We start from the raw sequence: 25,793 nt of genomic DNA on the forward strand, positions 1-25,793 counted from the left end.
TGATTGTACGTTATGTATGTGATTCTTCCAAATTGTTGTACTCTTGAGTTGGGTTCCTTCATCACTTCTCTCATAGCCAAGCATTCTTTTAAGGTCTTCCTTTTCTGATGAGAGCTGCTTGCTAGAGTTCTTTGTTTCTTTGATTCAGAGAGGGAAAGCTCGGATATGTGAACTTCACTTATTCTTTTCCTCCACTTCTCTTTTTCTGCTTGGCTCCTGATATCTCTCTTCTTCTGCTGCAGAAATGGGAGTCCCTTTTCTGCTTTATCCTTTAAAAACTTTGAGAGATCATTCCTCAGTTGACCAGATGGCTGACTCCTTACTTGATTGTCATATAAAGTCAGCTCAGCCATCTTGGTCAGTTGTTCTATTGTAAAGTTTCTCAAATCATCTCTGAAGATGATGAGATGTTCTGCTTCATCTTCAGTCAAAGCCCTCAAGGTCTTCGATCTTCTGTCAAAATAGAGATGTGTGGGCAAATTCAAGTTTCTTGGCTGCACATGCCTCACACTCTCTGACCTATGGGTTCTGCTTAAGCTTCCCATTTCAACTCTCTTAATCTTATCAAGACCCTCTTCAACATACCATCTCTTTATTGTATCTTCAGTTTGCATTAACAGTCTTGACATTTTTACTCCCTTTTTATGGAGGGCATTCATCATTTCTGCACGAACTTCTTGTTCTGCCCTTCTTCTGTCTTCTTGCAATTTCCTCTGTGTTTCAAGATACATCCTCTGCTCTCTGTGATATATTTCCATTAGTTCAGCAAGAGGCATGTTCTGAAACTGTTCTTCTGATATCCCTTTCTCCATCACAACCTTCTTTAACATCTCTACCCTCTGAGGGTCCTCAAACCACCTCTTTGCATCTTGATCTTTCTTTTCTTTTTCCTCCCTTTCCTTCTGTAATCTCAATTTTAACTCATGCTCTCTTTCAAACTTTTCTCAACTTTCTTGATCTTTGTGAGAGTCTTTAATCTGTTGAATTCTTCTTTTCAGTTCTTCAAAAGAGGGATTTATCAGGAAGTTGTAGCTTTAGCCATACAGTTGAAGGAATTTGATATCCTTATGTTTTGACTTTAAGGATTGATATGCTTCTTCATCCTTTTGTTTCTTTTCAGTCCTTTTCTTGCTACTGCCTGATTCTTTGAATGTTTTTTCTTTCCCTTTCTTCCTTTCAGACACCCTTCTCACATAGTCAGACAGATTCTCCATGAGAGCCCTTTTGTACAAACCATCAATCTTGTCAAATAGTTGTAAGTTCAGGAAAGCAGGGTTGTGACCAGCCTTTATCAATACTTCTCTTTTTTCCTTTCTTTACTCTCCAACCCTCAGCTTCTTTTGCCACATCCTCTTTTGATAGTCTTTGAACATACAGAGGATCATAGCCCAAACTGATCAAATATTCAACATCTTCATTTATCTTTTCAGCTTCCTTCACTTTTTCATCTTCACTTTCACCATCCAAATCCACCACTTCTTCAAGGTTATGAAGAGCCTCAATCATTGGTTCATCATTTTGTTTGGATTGAGCTCTTCTTCTTTCTTCTAGCTTGTCTCTCCTCATCTTATACACCGATTTCTTCACAGATTTTTGTCTTTTGGATTTTGGTGTTCCAATATCAGTCGTGTCTTTCCTTTTTAAACTTGATTGAGTTGGAGTGGATGTATCGGGCTGCTTCTTCAAGGTTATGAAGAGCCTCAATCATTGGTTCATCATTTTGTTTGGATTGAGCTCTTCTTCTTTCTTCTAGCTTGTCTCTCCTCATCTTATACACCGATTTCTTCACAGATTTTTGTCTTTTGGATTTTGGTGTTCCAATATCAGTCGTGTCTTTCCTTTTTAAACTTGATTGAGTTGGAGTGGATGTATCGGGCTGCTCCACTTCTGTTTCTGGTTCTTCAATAATTATCTCCTCATCCACAGACTCAGATTCTTCAATAACATCTTCATTTCTATGAGTTTCTTCAGTGACCTCTTGAATGATGGGTTCACTTGGTTCAACATGGTCTTCAGATCTTGATTCTCCTTTGCTCAGATTTATAAAGTCTCGTTGAGCCTTTTTTGCTGCCATCACAATCTCTGGGTGATGTCTCTCTGGATTATTCAGAATCAGTGTAAGATCCTTCATTATAATCAACTTAACCATAGTGTTTGCTGAGACTTCAATGGTTTCCTCTTCTTCATGAATAACTGGTCCCAATCTCAGTTAATCTTCATTTACTTCACCCTCTTCAGGCTCAGAGATCAAAGGCTCTGCATCTTTCTCTTGTTCATTCATTGTAGGCTCTTCATCCACTTCAAGCTCAAAAACATCTTGTTCAACTGATATGGGTTCTTGTGTATCATCATTTTATCTTGCTTTTAGAGCCTCCATTGTAGCTTTAATAGCATCATCAGCTTCTACGACTTCTTGTGGGATTTCCTCCTCTTCTTCCACCATTTCTTCCCTTTCAAGAGCCTCCTACTCTTCATTCATCAGTTCTATAGCTGTTTTCACGGATTCAGCCTCAGCCATGTCTTGATCAACTACATTTTCTTTAAACAAAATGTCATTAGACTGAGTTGTGTGTTGAGGCAGGGGTGTAAGTCATCGTCTGTAAGTGCAACCCCTTGCCCTTTTCTTTCCTCTTTAAATTTTCTTTTTCAGTTTCATCTTCTTTTTTATCTTCCTTCTCATCCTCTGATTCTCCATCATCATATGCTTGGTTTAGCATGTTTAAAGCATCAGATGGTCCAACCTCCTCTTCAACACTAATATTCTCCCCCTGTTTTGGTGCATCTGAGGTCTTCTCAACCTCATATTGCCCCTCAAGAGTTTGAATTTTCAATAACGCCTCCTTCAGTGCAGCTTCCAGAGCTGAGTTCTTCGCAGCCAAAATGGCATTTTTCTCTCTTAGCAGTATGTTCTCAAACTCCAGTTTGGGATTTTCACACACCACATCATAAAGGTTTGGACTTGATTGTGGGGTTTCAGCAGTAGGTTTTGCAGCTGGTTCAGAGAATGGTTCAGTATCTTCAGTTTCAGGGGATGGAACTTGGTATGGTTCTGGGATTTTGGTTGGGAGAGTAGGTTCAGTTGATTGGTCAGTTGTGATAGGTGAAGAAAGAATCTCAGCATCAGCAATTGGCTCATGAGCTTCTTGACTGATTTCATACATAGTCTCATTACCTACAACCTGTGTATCAGCAACATTGTCAATAACCATCGCCTCGCCTCCATCGGCAACATCATCATCATCATTATCATTATCATCACCGTCATCAACTTCTGCCTCATCTTCATTGTTTCCCGGAGTACTCGGCACATCAATGGTATCCAGTTCCGGAACAAGCAGCCATGGCAGAATATCCCATTCATTATTCTCAACAAACTTACTTTTGGCATCTTTTATGCGTTTGCAGATGTTTGGGTCTTGCAACTTCAAAACCTGACCTGTGCTGTGAATATCAGGTATAGCTCTGTTGATTAAAATTTGAAGAAACCTTGGATACATCAGAAATCGTTGAGTAACATTCTTCTCTGCATTTGAGATTAGCCCTTGAAAAATAAGTCGTGAAATATTGAAGGGTCGTCGATATAGTATGGGTACGGTAAGAGACCCAAGCTCTCTACTAAGCAAAGTCCAAGTCCCTCTCCGAGGAGATAGGGACTGAATTACATGATGGATCAAATATCGGTAGACCAAAGGAAAACTCCATTTCTGAAATTAACCTTCCTTGACATCGCCTTGGTATACCATGGTCTCGTGAAAAATACGCAGTAACCGAGGAACTGAGTACAACTGCGAAGCCCCAACATTGTCATTCAAGTCCAAAGCAGCTCGAATTGACGCCTCCGTAATTTCAATATCATTGTTGAGCACTGATGCTTCGATTCGCTGTCCGTTTACATCACTGACATAAGTAGCTGTCTGCCAGAAATCTGTAAGATGGTTCCTGTAGATAATGGGGTTCTCTGTCAGCGCCACCCGTAGATTTGAGTTTCGTAGAATGTTTATCATAACTTCTAGCTCCATATTTTCATCATCAAGCTCCAATTGAGCGCACATATTGTGCCTCTTTTCGAATTTTAAGGCCATCAGTTCTGCAAAACAACAAGAGTTGTCAGTACACAAAGTTGCAGTATTAATATATGAGAAAAGATAGATGATGAATGGCGTCTTCAATTAACCTGTTCCATAGTAATATGCGTACCTGCAAAACAAGTAAACAGTTAGTCAATTTGTTCAATTGGAAACCCTAATTTCAAAAACGGTGCGACGATTATCGAACTGCGATGTCTTACCGAAGTCGAAACAGAGCTAATGGCTATAATCGAAGTGAAATTCACAAGTAATTGACACAGCGAGCAAGGGGGAGATAGCACGAGCAAGAGGGTTTTCGTCTAGGTTTAATTAGAGAACAATGTATGAAAAACTTTCTAAGTCCCCTTTTTATACTTAACGATTTGGTGGTACAATACCTTAGTTTGTCGTCTAGCACACGACAGTTGTCATTTAATTTCAAATTCACATTTACCACCCTTGCTCGAGTATACAACTAAAAATAAAAAAAATAAAAAAAACTTGCTCCCCCTGTACACAAGGACATGGTACAATGCTTGCTCGAGCATACATAGAAATATATCATATCAATTTCTTATGCTCAAGATGCATTCCTGTGTGCTCGAAGTACATTGTGCTCGAAAGCCTTAAAATCTTTCCTAATCCCGCACTCGAGCACAGAAACTGGCGCCCTAGTGTGCTCGAAAATTTCATAGCAATAAAATCATCTTTCCTCATCTCGAAATTTTTAAGTCAATCATCTTTACACGCTCACTAAGACACCGAGCACAGACCTTGCTCGACACACTTAGATGTTTCCTATCATTCAGTTCTCGTGCTCGTAAACTTGAAATCATACATACTCATGCCATCATGCTCTAAGATACTTGGTAAAATAACAAAGTATATCTTCGTGCTCGAAGATCAAATATAACAAAACACATCAAAAGCAAGCTCGAAGTACAGTCGAATTCCTAGATCATACTCGAAAATACTTAGAACAAACACAGATAACAATGGTGAAGTCAAAATCATTTGCCTAGAAGTTAAGACAAAAATCACACTCAAACTTTGCAATAATTAAGATTACAAGTTAATGAAATCATTCCGTTTGCTCAAGCTTGGGTTTTTAGGTGAACATGAGATCAAAAACCAGTTCAAAAAGTTATGTCAATTCATTGGAAAGATCTCAACATGGGATCAGATTGTCCAATAACTGTCACACCACTTCATTTTTAGCCGTATTATGAGTTAAGTCAGGCTGACACTAGGTGTAGGTTCTTAGCATGATTCTTATGAATTTTTGTGATATTCTTAAGGTTCAATTAGTTGCTTGAGTTAGAATGGTCACACTTTAGACTTTAGTTGTTCCTTATCTTTTCTCAAAGCTTATTTAGATTTCTCCGAATCATCCCGAATTGACTTCAACCCCCTGATGCGTTAGTCAAAAATAAGTTTTATTTGTGTATACAGTTTATTTAATAATAACATACATAGATATCAGACCATACGGTTGAACGTTGGACTTACAGGCCATCCGGACTTACATGCCTTTCATTCAGAGTGTTTAGGACTTATTTGAATGCCCCACTCTTGTAGTTCTTTTTGTGCCCCTTTAGGTCATGATATATTTATTTATCTTAATTACTTTGAAGCATATATCATTTTCTTTTTCACTCTTTTTCATTTGCTTCATTTTCTATTTATGAACTTTCAGATATATATATATATATAGCTATTTAGTAGCTGCTCATAATTTGATAAACTGTTTTTGGTAGACCAAAACATCAACAGGCTGGTGTATGATTAGATAATTGCCTTTCTGCCTCTCATTCGGAGAGATGTGCAAGGAAACATACCTTAGTTTTCAAATGAATCACGACATCAAACTTAGAATGATTATAGTATTTGTATCACATTGATCACTGCACTCATGAGAAGAAGCTACATAAATTGTCAATTTACTGAACAGAAATCTTTTAAGCCTATAATCCATGAGTTAGGTGATCAGACAATATACTATCATTTCCCACATTAGTTGGATTCAATCTCCACTTGCAAAACAATTTTCACTCCTGATTAGGAACTTGGATAATGTTATCATCTCCCTTGTATGATCACCAAAACCGTGTTACTTAACCAAAAACTCTTTTACCATTTAAAAACCATTTTCCTTTTGAAAATTCAGTTGAAGAACAGTATTTTTAAAGATGGTGTTGTCATTTAAGCATTTGTAATGAAGCACACACTTTCACAGAATCAAAACACATAATTTCAGATAGCAAAGAGACAACAAAGCATTACTTAAGTCTGTCGAGCAAGCTCAGAACTGCATCGAGCATGCTCGAAAATCTATCGAGCAACCTTAGAAGTAAATCAGTATAATGATTGTGCTCGAGAGACTTAAATTTGTGCTCGAGCAGTAAGTTACATGGAATAAGTTTATCCTGAACTTCCAAGTATGGATAGTTTGTGCTCGAAGAGCATTAAACACCCATCTTCGACAGAAGCATGCTCGAAACACTTGTAAAAGTTTTCAAGACTGCTTCCATGCTCGAGCAGATGAGCAATGACATCTGTGCTCGAGTGACTTAGAATAGTCTCAGTGAAGCCTATGCTTGTGCTTGATGAGCAGTAAGCATATCATCAAGCACAGATTCATGCTCAAAGTACATATAATCATAAAAATTCATCATGCAAGCACATATGAAAGTACTAAAAGCTGTAATTCTCAAGATTAATAGAAATTCCACACAAGAACAGTCACACACATGATTCATGCAATTTGAGTAATCATTTAAGCATAGCAATATTATCATGCAAACATTCAAAGTGTGTAACATAGATCATCAGTAAACACCTAACTTAAGCACACATCCTAAATTAAACCTCATCAACATTAATCATTCCTAGGCATTTTAACAGAAAGTGAAACCTGGTCTTATCTAATGGTTTGGTGAACAAATCAGCCAAATTGTCAGATGTGTCTACCCTTTTCATTTCTATAAGCCCTTTTTCCTGACAATCCCTAATGAAATGATGTCTAATTTCAATGTGCTTAATTTTAGAATGTTGGACTGGATTCTTAACAATGAACATGGCAGCAGTATTGTCAATTAAAATAGGTGTGAGTAAGAAATTCAGACCATAATACAGCAGTTGGTTTTGAATCCACAGAACCTGTGCACAACAGGTAGATGCAGCAATGTACTCCGCTTCAGCAGTAGAGATTAACACTGTAGTTTGTTTCTTGCATTGCCATGACACGTGTCTGTTCCAAGAAACTGACACCCTCCTGAAGTTGATTTTCGACTCATGTTGCAAGCATCGTAGTCACTGTCAGTGTAAGCCATCAAATCAAAGGAAGAGTTCTTTGGATACCAAATTCCCAAGTCTGGTTTTCCTTTCAAGTATCTGCATATTCTTTTCACTGCTAGCATAGGTGACACCTTGGGATTTGCTTGAAACCTTGCACAAACACACATAGCAAACATAATATCAGGCCTAGATGCTGTGAGATACATCAATGATCCTATCTTGGCCCTATATTCATGCTGATCCACTGGCTCCCCTTTTTCATCAGGTACAATTTTCTCATGTGTGTCCATTGGTGTTGACACTGTCTTGAAGTCTTGGCACTTGAATTTGGTGAGAATCTCTTGCACATATTTTGATTGATTGATGAAAATTCCATCTGTCTTCTGTTGCACTTGCAGTCCAAGAAAGAAATTCATTTCTCCCATTGAGCTCATTTGGTATTTGGACTTCATCACTTGCTCAAATTCTTTGCACATTTGTTCATTTGTTGAGCCAAAAATGATGTCATCCACATACACTTGCAGTAGTAGCAGATCTTTTCCCTTTCATTTGTAAAACAAAGTCTTGTCAATGGCCCCTTTACAGAAACCAAGTTCTAACAGATGGTTAGAAAGCTCATCATACCAGGCTCTTGGTGCTTGATGTAGTCCATAAAGTGCCTTGCTGAGCTTGTAGACTTTGTTTGGATGAATTCAATCTTCAAATCCAGGAGGTTGAGTGACATAAACTTCTTCATCTATCTTTTCATTCAGAAATGCAGATTTTACATCAAGCTGATAGACTTTAATGTTCATTGATGCTGCATATGCTAGAAAAATCCTGATAGCCTCTAGTCTTGCAACAAGAGCAAATACTTCTTCGAAATCTACTCCTTCTTCTTGTAGACACCCTAGAGCCACCAATATAGCTTTGTTCTTAATCACTATCCCCCTTTCATCCTTCTTGTTTCTAAAAACCCATTTTGTACCAATTGCATACTTGCCTCTGGGCTTGTCCACCAAGTCCCACACATGTAAGTCTCTGAACTGAGTTAATTCTTCCTGCATAGCTCCCACCCAGCTGTTGTCCTTTAAAGCTTGATTGATATTCTTTGGTTCAACTTGGGATAGAAAACATGCATACAGGCAGATATTTGCTCTTTCAGATGCACTTCTGGTAACTCTTTCATGTAAATCTCCAATTATATTCTCTGTAGGGTGATTTCTTTCAACATATGTAGTTTGAACAACTGGTGGTACAAACACTTCTGCTTCTAGATTTGTCATGTTCATCTCAGCAGATTCATCTTCAGATCTGACTTGATTCTCAGTGGAGTTTTGAGCATGATTGAGTCCTGATGTAGATGCATCATTTCCTCCTAGCTGCAATGAGTCAAATAGGTTCTGCAACTGTGACATTTCTTCAGTCTGAGAGGGTTGTTGACTTTGGATGGGCTCACTTTCAATAACACTTGGACCTTCATTTGAGATTTCAACTGCAGCCTCTTGTCCAACTCTCTCTACATCATCTTCCTCTTGGATATTTCTTCCAAAGTCAAAACCATTTGCTTCATGAGAAACTGATGTCCATAGTTTGTCCAGATCAACTTGTTTTGCTTTTACTTTTTCTTCAAAGTTGGTTCTGTACATACTATCATCCATGTCTTCACTATAGATTTTAAATGATTTGATCATTTTCTCAAGATCAAATAGCCATTTTGGACCATCAGTATTGTTGAACTGGTTTTCATTGAAGATGATGTCGGATGATTCAATGACCACCATGTGCTCTTTCACATAAACTCTATAAACTTTTGAATGAGATGAATAGCCCACAAAGAAACATTCCAGAGATTTGGACTGGAATTTGTTCAAGTAGTCCTTTGTGTTCAATAGTGAGCATTTACATCCAAAAGGCTTCAAGAACTTCATATAAGGCTTTCTCTGGTAGAGAATTTCATATGGGGTCTTGTTTTGAGCCATGTTAAGTAGAACCCTGTTCGGCACGTAACATGCAGTGTTTATTGCTTCTGCCCAGAATGTAACAGGAAGGTTGGCATCAGCAATCATAGTCCTTGCAGCTTCAATTAAAGTTCTATATCTTCTTTCTGCAACACCATTTTGTTCAGGGGTTCTTGGAGCACTGTACTGCTGGAAGATACCCTTAGAAGTGCAGAATTCACTCATAGTGTCATTCTTGAATTCTGACCCATTGTCACTTCTAATTACCTTCACTTTCCTGTCAAGTTGATTTTCCATCTTGAGTACACAGGATTTGATCAAATTTGGGGTTTCATCCTTGGTGCCCATGAAATATACCCAAGTGAATCTTGAAAAATCATCAGTTATCACTAGGCAGTATCTCTTCTTCCCAACACTTGGAACACTCATTGGACCAAACAAGTCCATTTGAAGTAATTCCAAGACCTCATCTATTGTGTTTATCAATTTGCTCTTGTGAGAGGATTTGTGTTGTTTTCCTTTTAGGCAAGATGTGCACTTTTCTTCTAGCTTGAACTCTCTTGTGGGAAGGCCAACAACATGTTCACCTTTCACTAGTTTGTTCATGTTCTTCAAATTTACATGACACATCTTCCTATGCCATAGCACAGTTTCATTCTCAGTTGCCTTTGGTACAAAGCATGAACCACCTCTTGAGGTTGCAGTATTCATTCTCATTTCATAGAGGTTGCCATTTCTTAGAGCCATCATCATAATCATTTCAATTGGAATCACAAACTCTGGCTTCAAAATCAGGCAATGTTCATCATTGAAGGCAACCTTGTATCCCTTGTCACACACTTGAGAGATGCTCAGCAAATTGTACTGTAGTCCTTCAACATGTAGAACATTCTCAAAGGATACTTTGCCATTTGTGAGCGTTCCCTTTCCAACAATTTTTCCTCCATTTTCATCACTCCCAAATGCAACGGTCCCTCATATTTCTTCACATAATTAATCAATGCAGACTTGTCACATGTCATGTGCCTTGAACATCCACTGTCCATATACCATAAATCATTGCTACTCATGGACTGTTCCTGCACACACACAAAAGGAATCAGTTTGATTCTGAGTTACAAACTTCATTAGTTTGTAGTTCAGAGATAGTGGAGGATGTATCAGAAGTTTGGATTGGAACTGGTGGTGGATCTTCATATACGACCTCACAATCTTCATCAGTGTCATATTCTGATAATGTGCACTGCAGACTCTTTAGTGCAACCATCAACTTCCTCAATCACCTTATCCTTCCCTTCTTTTACTTCCTTCTTTACCTTCCACTTGAATCCTCTTGGTTCAAATCCTTGTTTCAATAGAAACTTCTCATCACCATTTAGACACCTGGTCTCCTCTTTGCTTTTTCTTCATTTGGTGACCTTTTGTTCTTGTCTGTTGTTGTCGGGATTTGGTCATCTTCTTTGATTTTCAAAATTGTTTTGAGCCTTTGTTCCAACATAGGCTGATGGTTCTTGTCTTCAGATGGGTTTTTATTTCCATTCAAGTATCTCTCATACATTTCTTTGTAGCTTTTCATGTCATAGCCACTAACCACATCTGGAATTTCACAAATATCCTCAAGAACCTAGCAAGAGTCAGTATGATGCCCATATGCATCACATTTCGTGCAGAATACTTTAGCAAAGCTTCCCAAGCCTTTAAGGATTTTCTTGTCCTTGATCTTGTCACTTGGTTTAGGGAAGTCAAATCCTAAAGATGTCTTTGGATTCAAAGTTTTGGAAAAATCCATCTTGATTGGCTTGCTGAGATCCAGTGCTTGTGGATAATTTTCTTTGACAAAAATGATTTTCTTCAGCTTGGATGGCAATCTTGAAGAACTTCCCTCTTCTTCTTTTGAATTTCTTATTTTTGGAGCATAATGCACATCACCAACATCAAACAATTCATGATTAGAAAAGACTGGGTAAATTGGTGGATGACTCTGATCATAAGAAGATTTCATTGGTTATTCAGTTTTCTTCTTTATGACTGTATGTGGGTCTGTTCTCTTCTTGATGACTGGCTGTGGTCTAGCACATATATCAAATGGAACATGCTCTCTTCTCATTCTTTCATGGTGCTTTCTTACCTGTGATGTCATTGGTGGAAGAAGAGGAATTTTGTCACGTTTCTTCTTATTTGTTCTTTTCTTCTTTTTCCCCTTTGATGACTTAGAGCTTCTACAGCTACAATTGCTTTCTTCACTGGAGTATTCACTCCACTTCTTTTTCTCTCCTGGAAGCTTTTCTTCAATCACAGTTTCTGACTTATCAGGCTGTTTTATCACAAATTCTTCATTCTGATCTACAGTCACATTATCATACTGCTTGATAAATTCAGGCTTATCATCAAACACATTTTTGAATTGTTTGATATACTCACTTCTGCTCTCTTTATCAACTTTCAAAGGATAACTGTCACAAAAAGGTGGTGGTACATTCTTGTACTTCTCTTCTTCTGTCATTTTGTCAACATGACCAATAATGTTTCCTGTAGAGACAAGATTTTTCAAAACTCCATTTAAATCAATAATTCTACATTCTTGAGTTTTTCATCAGCAAACATCTTCTTTAGTCCCTCTATCTCAACTCTCATTCTGGATTGAACTTGATATGATACCATACAATCATCCTCCAATCCCTTGATTTGACTTTCATATGTAGCTTCACTATCCGCATACACATTCAGAATGACATCTTTCCTTCCACATTCAGTTATCCATTTGTCCAATCTCCTGATTTAATTCATCAATTTTAGCAAGAAGATCAGAAATAGAAGTGTCAGAATTTACCTGAGTGTTGGAAGATTCAGCCTTGTCATTTATTTTGGCCATGAATGCAACATTTGCTCTTTCCATCTTAGCAGCATGATTACTCCAGTCAAACTCTCCATCCTAAACCATCCTTGCAACAGCTACATTCCCTTGATTCCTTTGCTGGTTCGCACCATTTTGAGATGTTCTATTTTGATTTGTGTGAACCTGCATCTGATTATTTCTCTGAGGTTGAAATGTTTGTTGCTGGGTTCTATTCTACTTTTGATAGGAATTTTGGTTGGGCATTTGATTCCTTTTTTTTTGAAAGTTTTGGTTTTGATTCTGATAAAACTGATTCTGGTTAACTTGATTCCCAGACTGCCTTGGCATGTTGCATTCCCTTGCAAAGTGTCCCGGTTGTTGACAGTTATAACACATGGCCTTTGATATGTCAAATCCAATCCTTTCATTTGGTCCATTGAAACTGGTTCTGCCAGTTCTGTTATACAACCTTTTGCTTCTTACTGCCAACATAGCTGTCACACCCCAATTAGCACAATGCGGAAGCGTAAAACGGGAGTGTAACAGACATCTCTAGTATCAACACATTGTTTATAAAGAAAACATTACACACTAATTTACAATATATTGTATTTCTTTGTTCTACCATTGTTTTACAGTCTAGGTGATACAAACAAAACTAGTTCGTTAACTATACGTTCTTACTATTAACACCCTTGCCTCTATTCACATAGCATCAACCACACACCTTGGGAAAGTAACAGATCACCAAATCATTCTGATTTAGGTACACCTGAAAAGCAGTTTAAAACGGGTCAACTACTAGAGTTGGTGAGTTTCACAAGTTTCAAGAAAACAGTAATGAGTATTCACAAGTTAACACTTGTAATCATGAAATAAGTATGTATGTATGTAAATGATGTAATTATGCTAAGCTACACTGAAGCCTTGACTGTATGTACTGCGTGCATCCATTTCCCATGCTCAATCAACCACTGTAGCCCCCTTTCGCCCACAATATGCCCCAAGTAGCTATGTCTAACACTACATAGCATGTTGTATAATTATGGTCATGTGCAAACGGGGTAAAGTCTCAGCAATACATGTCGGCTCCGTTTGGGTTTGTCAAACCAATAGTACTATTCACAAGCCACCGGCTCGAAGTTAATCACTGTGTTAGTGGGGACTTTCGTGTGTTAGCACTTAAATAATTCACATCAATACATGTTTCAGGTATGTATATGTAATCAAACATGCTTTTCACCCCAAAAGTTCGTAAAACTGTTTAAAGAGTGGGGTCATGAAACTCACGGTTTAGTAGATAATCAGTACTGTATCAGCTCGTGGTTTATTCGGTCCGCTATCAGTAGTTCCTATAATCAATATTATAATAATATTAAAATTTTAATATTATTATAATCTCAATACTAAACTGGGCTGTATAACTAATCTGGGTATAGTTGGAACGCCTAGAAAGTGGCAATAGGCTTGGGTTGTGATGTTGTTCAATATGTAATACTTAAAACCGAACTTGGCTCAGATTCCCGTTTTCCCAGCTGGGCCAAGTTGTTCGTTTACGCCTTCAAAAAACAGTTAAGGGAAAATAAGCTTGGGTAAATGTATTGGTTAATAAAATGATTAAGTTATAAATAAGGATCACATACTGGGGTCCCGGATTAGCCACGGGGCCCGTTTCCGTTTATTCAGTTTGATTTGAGAAGAAACGCGCACAGTCCACCCGGATTGTCCAGGTTTCTCATAGAAAAGTTCGTTTTTACTTAATTAATCCGAAAATGTAATTTTTGATCACTCTTGGTGTTTTGATATTCCCGCAGGTTCGTTAGTCGTGAACTTGCCGGTTTTTATAAAAACTGAACTTTTTTAATATTCAAATTAGCATAATTAATTAACCGTTAATCAATAAATTATGAAAATTTAGCCACTTATCAATTAAAATATTTAGATTTTTATAAAAATATTTCTGGAATTATTTACTGATTTATTAATTTATAAAAATTCATTTTATCAGCTATATTTCGTCTGAAAATCGTCCGTTTACCCCAAAAAATTTCCAAAAATTCCACAAAAATTCCTGAATACTCAAATGATGTCCCAAAACAACCAGTATCAATTCCAGAATGTAAAAAGCTCGTGCGATATTCTTTTCGGCTCAAATTCGGCTATAAAAATTCACACGAACGCATATAAACACAACACCTTTAAACTTCTACAAATGATCCCAAAATTCAAATGTGATCAAAATACATCAAATCTGAGATCCCAAAAAAATTTCATAATTTTTGAAGTATTTAGCTATTTTTCCCAAATAAACATCCCAATTCGACAATAAATTCACCAAATATTCTCGGATGGTCGAAAAATTACCAAATTTGAGCAGGGACTCATTGACATGATCCCTGGTGTTCCTGGAAAATTTCAAGTCCTAACAATATGCACATCACAATCATAACCTATACAGCCCGTAAGCAAGTGTTTCGGCATTACCTTAGCGGTTTCGGTTTGTTTTTGCCCTTCTAATCAAGGTTTCAGGTTCTTGTGCTTCTATGCAAGCTAGATATAGGTCCTATATCACAAACCAAGAAGGTTTCATCAATAGAACAGCCCTTTAACTTAGGGTTTCGGCTAGTGCACAAAAACAAACTTTTGAACCGTAAAAACGCCGTTTCAACCTTTTAATCCGTGTTTATGGCCAAAAAAGATCATGATTCTGATTTGAAACTAGGTTTAACATCAAAGTATGTTTTTGAATGATTTTTGAGAGTTTTACATGGTTAACTATGATTTTTAACAATCAAGACATGTTTATATGTTGTTAAACGAGTTTAAACGAATCAAAAATCGATTAATCATAAGGTTTTTACCTAGTTTTCTTGCTGGTTTTGGCTGGAGAACAAGAGTTCCAGAAGTTATATGTGAAAATATGTGTGAAAATATCTAAAAACTAGTTTATATGTGAAAGGAAAAAAAAAGGGGGGGTGGGCTGTTGTTGCGATTGGAGGTTCATGGGCCCATTTTGGCCCAAGTTTCTGATTCTAAAGGCCGAAAAACAAAAAGCCCAGTCCAAATTTAGTTCGGGTTCGATTTTTGGCGCGAAAAACTTATCGGGTGCGTTAAACAGTGCAAAAACGAGTGTTTTTCGGCTAGTTTTGAGTAAAATTATAAAAACATACTATATGTTTGTAAAAATCATAAATATTTTCACGGATCGCTTAAAACATTTCAAATAAGTGTTTGGTAAGTCTTTTTGGGCTTAACGGATGATACAATGCTTGGTTTGTAACTATCTTTCGCGTTTAAATCTATAGCGGGTAGTTAAACGAGCATATTTTCGTTTAACTTGTTTGCTATCAAACTTAGACCATATTTCTAATATTTTAGCTTGTATAGATCGTATATCACTTATAGATGCCCCCCCCGAGATATCTGGGTCATAACCCGACCGGTTCGGTTAATCGCTCGTTTGTTACGCAAAAGGCGTTTATTTGCTTAATCTAAATACGTACTAAGGTGTACCTTGTTTTGGCTCAAATGTCACAATAGCCGCTTGCCATGTCCATATCTTCTAAATCATCAGCATCTATCTGTTCTAAGTCTCCTTGCACGATGCTTGTGTTTATCAGATTCTTGGCCACAAAGGCATGGTAAGACTCAGTGAACATTGAAAATAATGCCTGGTAATCTGTTCCTTGAGTTTGATTATGTTGTTTGAAAGTAGACTGCCCATTTCCAGTAGATTGATTTTCATCTTCAATCAGCTGCACCTTGAATCTTGACTAACTGTTACAAGATGAGTTTTCTTCTGAAGGTTCCTCAATGATAGGCTGTTGATTCTTGACTGAGAGATTGCCCATGGGTGCCACAAGAGCATTGTTCATTTGAAAGCTTGGCTTATCCTCTCGAATCATATGGTTTTCAATCATTTCATGTTCAGCAGCCTTGAGGAAAGCTATCACATCATCTAACTTGAAGTTAGGAAAGTTGGCCTTCTCTTTGATGAACTTGCTGGCAGTATACCACTCGCCAGATAGAGATGACAAAAGCTTCTTGCTAAGCTCAAAATCGGAAATCTGCAAATCAGTGGTCCTAATTTCATTTACAATGGTCATGAACCTTTGTAGCACTGACTTCAACCTTTCTCCTTCTTTAAACTTAAGTCTGTCCAACTGCTGCTCCAGTCGGTCTTTCTTAATGTCTCTCAACTCAGTGTTTCCTTCAAACATTTCAATCACTGCATCATACATATCTTTTGCATTTTTATGATGATTTACAGTGGTTAAAATTTCCCACGAAAGCCCCAACTTTAGCATTGACAGTGCTTTATCATCCCTCTTTTTCATTCTCAAATCAACCGCAACATTGTTGTTTGGAGCTGCTGAAGGAGTATAGTTCCCTTCAGTAATAGCCATCCAAAGTTCTGGATCGTTGTAGTTCACTGCAGCTTCAAATAGCACCTTCCATTTTATGAAGTTCTCTTGTCTAAGAAATCTTGGAATCTTGTTGGTTGATACTTCCTGGTATTCCATTTCACCAGATCTGAGTGTTACATCAGCAAATCACAGTGAATCTTCAAGCTTCTTCACAAACCCTCAGTCCCGTGGTCTTCAGTGAGCTTACTCAAGCTCTGATACCACTTGTCAGGACCGTCCGTCGGGTGAAACCTTAGCAAAGGTTTGACAAGAACACACCGACACAAATACTCAAAAGACCGATTGAATATCCTGGCTGAATCAGGATATTCAATGATTGAGAATGAGGAATTGTGAACAGATATCAAACACAAAACAGTAAATGATAATCTGTAAAGTCTTATTCAGAGACAAAGATTCACTATATTTAATGATACGTCAAAGGTACAGTGAATGGAATGTCTAGGGTTTTGTGTGACGGCGGCTGTTTTTCATAATCAGTGAGTGCCTGCCAATTCCGTCCCCAAAAAAAAAAAACTCTTTCCTAAAGGTACCCTAGGACCTCTATTTATAGACTCTGACTTTCCTTCTATAAGTCCTAGTCATTACATAATGAAAAATAAATCTAATACAAGTTTTTCAGTCCTCGAGCAAGGTACATACCTTGCTCGAGCAAACTTCCTATACTAGGTGTGCTTGATGAGTGTCTTCGAGCAGACTTAGAATATATTCTCTTTCGAGGAATACATTTTCCCTTCGAGTAAGCTTCATTCCTCTTGACTTGTCCAAACTTTGCTCGAATAAGTCCATCGAGCAAGCTCATTCTTCTTGATGTCTTCAGCTTTTCTTATTCAGCAATCTTTAGCATGCTCGGATGTAAATCTTACTCGGTAACTGAACTGTGCTCGAAGTCTTTGCTTAGATTCACGTGAAATCCTCTTATTGCATCCATGCTCGTCCCCATGTGCTCGATCATCCTGTGCTCGTAACACTTGGCTGGAACTTGTATGATCAATCTGTTTGCTCGATTGGCAATCCATGCTCGATAGAAGAATACTCTTGCTCGTTGAAGTGTAGCTTGCTCGAAGCCTTCAACACTTAAAAGAATCAACCATTTAAGGTTCAGAACCTTGCTCGAAGTAGTAAAAACCATGCTCGATCGTCTGGGCTTGCTCGAATTCCATACTTAGCCGTTTTCTTAGGAGGTTGAGAAGATTCCAATCTTCCTTATCAAAAATCCGACCCAACACAATCATTCAATAAGGTTTGGTTTGAACTCCCCAGAATGTCCTCGCGTTCTTGTTTACAAGCACATCAGTTTTTCATCCGATATGGGGCTACCGATTTCGACATCCTTCGACTCAACGATAGGTCATAAAGATAATATTTTTGGATAGTATGAATCAAAGTATGGGATATTATTATTTAAGGACAAATGAAATATATTATTTGTTATGGTCTGGTATGATATTAATTACCATAAAATATAATATTATTATTACTTTTTAATAAAATACAATTTTAAATTAATATTAATTATAATCGAATATAATATTCGTTACACGGAGACTTAGTATTATCGACAATATAGTACGTATACGTATTCGTACACCTTGTTCCAAATAAGCACGTATGCGTGTTGTATATTATATATATATATATACACATATGTTGCCATTTTTACCTACCCATACGTTTCGTGACTTCTCCCCGAATTCCCTCGTACAAGCAAGTCTGCTATTATGTTCCGGACCACAATAACCCACTTGCCCTACAATGTTAAATTATTTTTTTCCCAGTGCTAATGGAGCCTACAGTTATAATTTAGGTATCCTAAGGGATAACCTAGTTCTTTATAACCAATGGCTCTGATACCAACATCTGTCACACCCCGTTAAGCGATTTGCGGAAGCGTAAAATGGATACGTAACAGACACCTCTGATATCAACCACATTTTTTATAAAGAACAATACAAGCTACTTTACAATATTTTACATTGATCTAATTTCATTTACAACTAGGTGATGCCAAGTAAATTCAGTCCTTTAAGTGGCTTTACTTCCTATGAGCACACTTGCATCAATTCACCCAGCATTGATCGCAAGTCAAACACGTAGCACATTGACTTTCTAATCCAATTCAATATACCTGAAAAACATGTTAAAACGGGTTAACTACAAATAGTTGGTGAGTTTCAAGAAATCAGTTATGCGTACAACAATCACAGTTTGCAAAATACGCAAGTATGTATGTATGTACGTTCACAAGTACGTTTGTTTGTATGTTTATGATGTAATTATACTAAGCTACAGTGAAGCCTTGACTGTCTGTGCTGCGTGCATCCATTTCCCACGCCCAATCAACCACTGTGGCTCCGCTTCCGCCCACAACATGCCCCGGTAGCTATGTCTAACACTACATAGCCTGTTTGTCTAAGTATGGTCATGTGCAAACGGCGCTATGTGACACCACAACCAGGCTGATTCCGTTTGGGTTTGTCAAACCAATAGTACTATTCACAAGCCACCGGCTCAAAGTTAATCACTGTGTTCATGGGGACTTTCGTGTGTTAGCACTTAGATAATTCACATCATCAAACAATTCAGAGTATATAAATATATATCGTCATGTTTTTCACCCCAAAAGTTCGTAAAAACAGTTTAAAGTGGGGTCATGAAACTCACGGTTTAGTCGGTATACAGTAGTGCGTCAGCTCGTAGTTCACTTGATTTGCTATCACTAGTCCCTATACTCAATATTATAATAATATTAATATTTTAATATTATTATAATCTTTATACTAAGTTGGGCTGTATAGCTAGTCTGGGTGTGGCTGTAACACCTAGAAAGTGTCAATAGGCTTAGGTTGTGATGTTGTTCAATGTCTAATTCTAAAAACCGAACTTGGCTCAGTTTCCCCGTTTTCCCAGCTGGGCCAAGATGTTCGTTTATGCGTTCAGAAAACAGTTATGGGGGAAGTAAGCTTCGGTAAATTTGTTGGTTGATAAAATGATTAAGTTATAAAGAAAGATCACAGATTGGGGTTCCGGATTCGCGATGAGACCCGTTTCCGTTTATTCAGTTTGATTTGAGGAGAAAAGCACACAATCTATCCAGATTGTCCAGGTTTCTCATAAAAAAGTTCGTTTTACTTAATTAATCCAAAAATATGATTTTTGATCACTCTTGGTGTTCTGATATTCACACAAGTTCGTTAATCACTAACTTGCCGGTTTTTATTAGAATTGAATTTGTTTAATTTTTAATTTAGCATAATTAATTAACTGTTAATCATTAAATTATGAAAATTTAGCCACTTATAAATTAAAATATTTTTATTTTAATAAAAATATTTCTGGAATTATTTGTTGGTTTATTAATTTATAAAAATTCATTTTACTTGCTATATTTAGCCTGAAAATCGTCCATTTATCCCAAATGATTTCAAAAAATTCCACGAAAATTCCCGGATGCTCAATTTATATCCGAAAACCATCAGTATCAATTTCAGAATGTAACAACCTTGTTCAATATTCTTTTTGGGACAAATTCGACTATAAAAAGTCATATGAACACATAGACGCAAAACACACATAGGCTTTTCCAAATGATTCCAAATTTCATATGTGATCAAAATATACCAAATCTGAGTTCCCCAAAAATTTCATAATTTTTCAAGCATTTTAACTATTTTTCCCTAATAAACGTCCCAATTGGGTAATAAATTCGCCAAACATTCTTGGATGGTCGAAAAATTACCAAATTTGAACAAGGACTCAATGAAATGTTACCTGATGCCCCTGCAAAATTTTATGACCTAAGAATATGCACATCACAATTGAATCCTAAGCAGCCCGTAATCGAGTGATTCGGTATTACCTTAGCGGTTTTGGTTCGTTTTCGCCCCACTAATCAAGGTTTCAGGATCTTGTGTTTCTACTCAAGCTAGATATAGGTCCTATATCGCAAAACAAGCATGTTTCATCAATATGGCAGGCTTGAAACTTAGGGTTTCGGCTAGGGTACTAAACCGAACTTTTGAACCGTAAAAATGTCGTTTAAACTCTTTAATCCGTGTTTATTGAAAGAAAAGAGTATTATTGTGATTCCTAACCATGTGTATGATCAAAAAATATTATTGGACCATTTTTAGGATTTTTACATGATTAGGAATGATTTTTGGTAATCAAACTAGGTTTATATGTTATTAAACATGCCTAAACATGCAATAAATTGATCAAAATAAACAAAATACCTTAGGTTATGTTGGGTTTGTATAAAAATAGCAGATAAGTCTTGTTCACATTCTGGAAATTGAGTATGTAATATAATAACATTAAGACAAAAGTGACGGCCGCAAATTGATTTGGGCCTCCCCTTGGGCCCATTTGGCCCAATTTACGTGTCCGTACATGAAATGCCGAATCCAAATTTATTTTGGGTTCGGTTTTTGACGCGAAAAATATACCGGGTACGACAAACCGTGCGAAAACGAGTGTTTTTCGGCTATTTTTGTACAAATTTATAAAAACATACTATTTTTTGTAAAATTTGAAAATATTTTCACGGATCGCTTATAACATTTCAAATAAGTGTTTGGTAAGTCTTTTTCGGCTTAACGGATGATACAATGCTTGTTTTGTAACTCTGTTTCGTGTTTAAATATATAACGGGTAGTTAAACGAGCAAGTTTTCGTTTAACTTGTTTGCTATCGAACTAAGGCCATAATATTAATATGTTACATTATATTAAACGTATATCACTTATAGATGGCCCCCCGGGATATCTGGGTCATAACCAGACCCGTTCGGTTAATCGTTTGTTCGTTACGCAATTAGCGTTTAATTGCTTATTCGGTTTGTAAATGTTGTGATGTATCCCGTTTTGTCACGAATGTCACAAAATCTTCTTGCAAAGCCTAGCCCAATTCGCATTCGGCCTTAATTCGCATCCAAGCCCAGGTCCAATCTCGCATTTGCATACACACCCAGGCCCATTCTGGCATTTGCATGACCCAATCTAACTTGCACTGGGATTTTTCTGGCAAGTGGCTTCATCTAGCAAATTCTGGGTCCATCTCGCAATTAGTCCTATTAGCATCAGGGTCCATTTCGTATTAGCGTAGCAGGACCAATCTCGCATGCATGTCAGGCCCTAATCGCATAAGGCCTGATTTTAATTCGCAAAAAGGTTGCAAGTGTCAGGATTCGAACTCTGGACACTCTGTTCACGCAACAACAATCCTAACACGCTGCCATGGCAGCTTAATGTTAAGCTCTTGGGTCGAATTATTTGTATACTAAGTATGCAATAGATAAAGATCTCATATGTTCTAAGTATACTTCAAGCATGGTTCAATCCTGAGCAAGCTTAACACCCGAGTATGCTGAAGATTCTTCATAATAAGTCACAAGGCGATTGAAGAGATTTAGAAGCAAGGATATGTATGAAGATTGAAGTCTGCTGGAGGAGAATATTTTCTATTGAAACTATTCTAAGTATAGTTTGCTCGAAGACTTGTTTCGAGCATGCTATGCATTACAAGTCTGCTCGACAAGGATATATCATACTCGAAGACTTGTTTACACTTGTATTTATTTTTGTCACTCACTATGTAATCATTAGGGTTTGTAGAAGGAATGCTAGGCCGATAACTAGAATACTAGGTTGCACACACTAGGCGACGAGTTTTTACGGATTATGAGAGCATAACCACCAGAGCGAATATCCTCTTTGTGCTACCTCGTACCACCGCCGTCACGAAACCCTAGACATTCCATGCAACATTAAATCACTGTTATTAAACGATATATTAATATAGTGAATCTTTGTCTACTACTTCTTATTGACATTACTGAATATTTATTATCATATCAATCTTCATTCTCAACCTTTGAATATACTGATTCCGCCGGTATATTCAGAAGGCCTTAGGGTTATTTGATCTAGTGTGTACTTGTCAACCACTATTGGTTTTGCGCTAGGTCCGGTCCGGACAAGTGGTACCGAAGCTGTGTTAGCTCTCTGAAGGCCATGGGATTGAAATTTGAGTGTTAAGGGTTGAAGATTTAAAGGGTTTTGCACGTGATGGATGAACAGGAAGTGTCGACTAACAAGATACCAACACTGCTTGGTCAAGAAAACTACATCAAATGGAAAGTCCTGTTTGAGGCAGCTATTAATTACAATGATACAGAACTGTGGAACTCCATTAAAGATAGACCTTATGTTCCTTCTCTTGCCGAAATAACAATGCAACAGTGGAAAGGCAAAGGAAGAAGAGAGATGACAAATCCTTGTCCATGTTGAAGTTAGGACTTTCTTGGGAAATATTGACTAGTATGAATCATCACATATTGACCAGTGTGAATCATCACACAAATGCTAAGGAAATGTATAATGCGGTTGTGGAGATGTTCAAAGGGAATGTTGAGCTGAGGGATATTAAGAAGGACAGATTGAAGCAACAGCTCGATAGGTTTAATTTCAAGGATGGTGAGAGGTTAAATTCGGTACATCAAAGATTTATGGCAATAGTAAATGTAATTAGAACTATCCTTATCTGGTGAATGGTACACAGCAAGCAAATTCATCAGAGAAAGGGAAAACTTTCCCAACTTTAAGTTGGATGATGTGATTTCAATCTTGCAAGCTTCAGAGCATGAAATGATTGAAAATCACATGTTGAAGGAGGAGAAACCAAGTTTTCCAGTGACTAATGCACTTGTGGCTCAAATGGGTAATCTTTCAACAAAATCTCAACAGCTGCACCCAATTATTGAAGAACCATATGATACAAGCTCAATGTGTGGTGCAAGTCAGCAGAGATTTAACATTCAGATGATAGAAGATGATACTGCATCAACAGCTAGTGGAGATCCACCATATGTTCAAAATGTTGGGTTTTATACAAGCTTATCAAAGTTCAAGTTAACCATTTTAACAAGAAAACGCAACGGAAGCTTAGATTTTAAAACTTGTTATGAACATACCATTATGTTAAAATTAAAACCCAATGAACAAGGATCAATATTACAAGAACAATATGCTCACAAAATGTAAATGTACCTCCTTATACCTTATAGGATGATGTAGGTTGTTGAAGGGGATGATGGATGAAAGGCAAGCCTCCAAAGAAGAAAACCTCAAGAGAGTGATACCCCAAGCCTTTTGCAACAACACCAAGTTATTTGCTAGGATTCTTGAACACCAAAACAAGCTCACAAAACCCCTTTTTTTTTTGCTGCTGCTGCCGTGATTAATTAGGGAGAAAGAGAGAGTTTTTTAAGCTTGATTATACTTGAAAGGATTCAAAAACAAGACCCAAAATGCATGTGTGTTGAATGGAGGAACATAAAAGGAGAACCAAAGAGTATCTTGGTCTTTGATTGGGCAAAACCACCACCCCCACATGGGTGGCCGGTTTTGTTATGTTTCCTTTTTTTTTTTTTTTTTTTTTTTTTTTTTTTTTTTTTTTTTGTTTTGTGTTTTAACATTTAAAACATCTCCATTCATTTTATAAAACTCATTTTCATAAAATGTGCATACATCTATTTAATTATTTAACCAATTAAATAATTAGTTTATATAAACAAATTATCCAAATAATTTATTTGAATCCTCAAGTGTGTTTGTTTAGAAAACCAATTTTCTAAACACGTAGTGTTCGGTATTCATTTAAATGATCAAATCGTTAAAAGAATACATTTGGTGTCGTCTAGCTTGTTATTGGGTATGACCCGACTTGGACCAAACACAGTTAGCCACATTAGTATAAGTATGTGTCTCGGGCATACGTAATTCCAACAATCTCCCACTTGCACGAGATACATAGAAAATTAATGCAAGTGGTGAATACCGCCTAACAACAGTTCACCACCCCTAATGTGTTTGACGAAGTGCCATTCAATAACATCATCCCTTCAAGTTCCTTACTTGATATGATTTAGGTGAATCTATCATTATATCCCTTTGTTGCTAGATGTCATGTTGGATCTAAGAGACATAGGTGATCATTCTCTTTTCAATTCAACTTTATCAGGCCTTAGACATCTAAACTCTCAACACATAAGAGGAACAAATTCCGTCTTGACTGTATACGCCTCTCACTATCACTTTATACTCCACCCGAGCTCATCCTTATGTACCATCTTTTACGAATAGCGAAGGGGAGAGTCAAAGTGTAATACTCGGTGAAAATCAAGACCCAATATACATCTCAGGTCTAAGGATAATATGAAATTCTCCTTTACTCAAGATTACTAATGATCAAGTCAATCGACTCCATGTAGTAATATTGAGAGCGGGTCAGTCCAATATTTGTATCCCATAAATATCTATGAACTTTGGCAGCAAACCTATGCTCCATATTCATTCCTTATGAATATCCACCAATCCTAGTTCATAATAGTCTTGCTTCATATTTGTTCCCACAAATGTGATCGACTACGGACTTTTAGAATAAGATAACTTATTCATGGATTAAACATGCAAAATTAGAATTTAACTCAAGATTCCATAATCATATAAAAGAGTTAAATTACAAAAGTCTTTTAAACTTTAATACAAAATAGATCAAATCCAATTACTAGAATATCGAAGTCCTAAGCCACTCGCATGACGCTCATGTTTCGGTCTTTCTAGGAGCTTCGTGAATGGGTCCGCAAGATTTTGATCAGTTCCAACTTTGCGAATACATATCTTTCCCTTTTCAACTTCATCCCTTATGTAGTTGAATCTCCGCTCTATGTGCCTTGTCTTTTGGTGCGAACGAGGTTCCTTGATTTGTGCAATCGCACCCTCGTTGTCACAAAAGATTTCTAGGGGGTCTTGAATGGAAGAGACCACCCCTAGATCGGTAATGAATTTCTTCAACCATGCAGCTTCTTGAGCTGCCAATGAAGCGGCGATGTATTCTGATTCTGTAGTGGACAATGCTACCACTTCCTGTTTTGAGCTCTTCCAAGAGACAGCTCCTCCATTAAGAGTGAACACATACCCAGATTGTGATCGAGAATCATCTCGATCAGTTTGGAAGCTCGCATCCGTGTAACCTTTTATAGCGAGTTCCTCCTCACCAGATCCATATATCAGAAACATATCCTTAGTTCTCCTAAGGTATTTCAATATGCTCTTAACAGCCATCCAATGACTGTCTCCTGGATTCTGTTGGTATCTGCTTGTCATGCTCAAAGCGCATGACACATCCGGTCTAGTACATATCATCGCATACATGATGGATCCTA

Source organism: Bidens hawaiensis, unplaced genomic scaffold, assembly GCF_021521415.1.
Source record: "Bidens hawaiensis isolate Kalapana, Puna unplaced genomic scaffold, B.hawaiensis_p1.1 tig00027334_1, whole genome shotgun sequence".
NCBI classification, from domain to species: Eukaryota; Viridiplantae; Streptophyta; class Magnoliopsida; order Asterales; family Asteraceae; genus Bidens; species Bidens hawaiensis.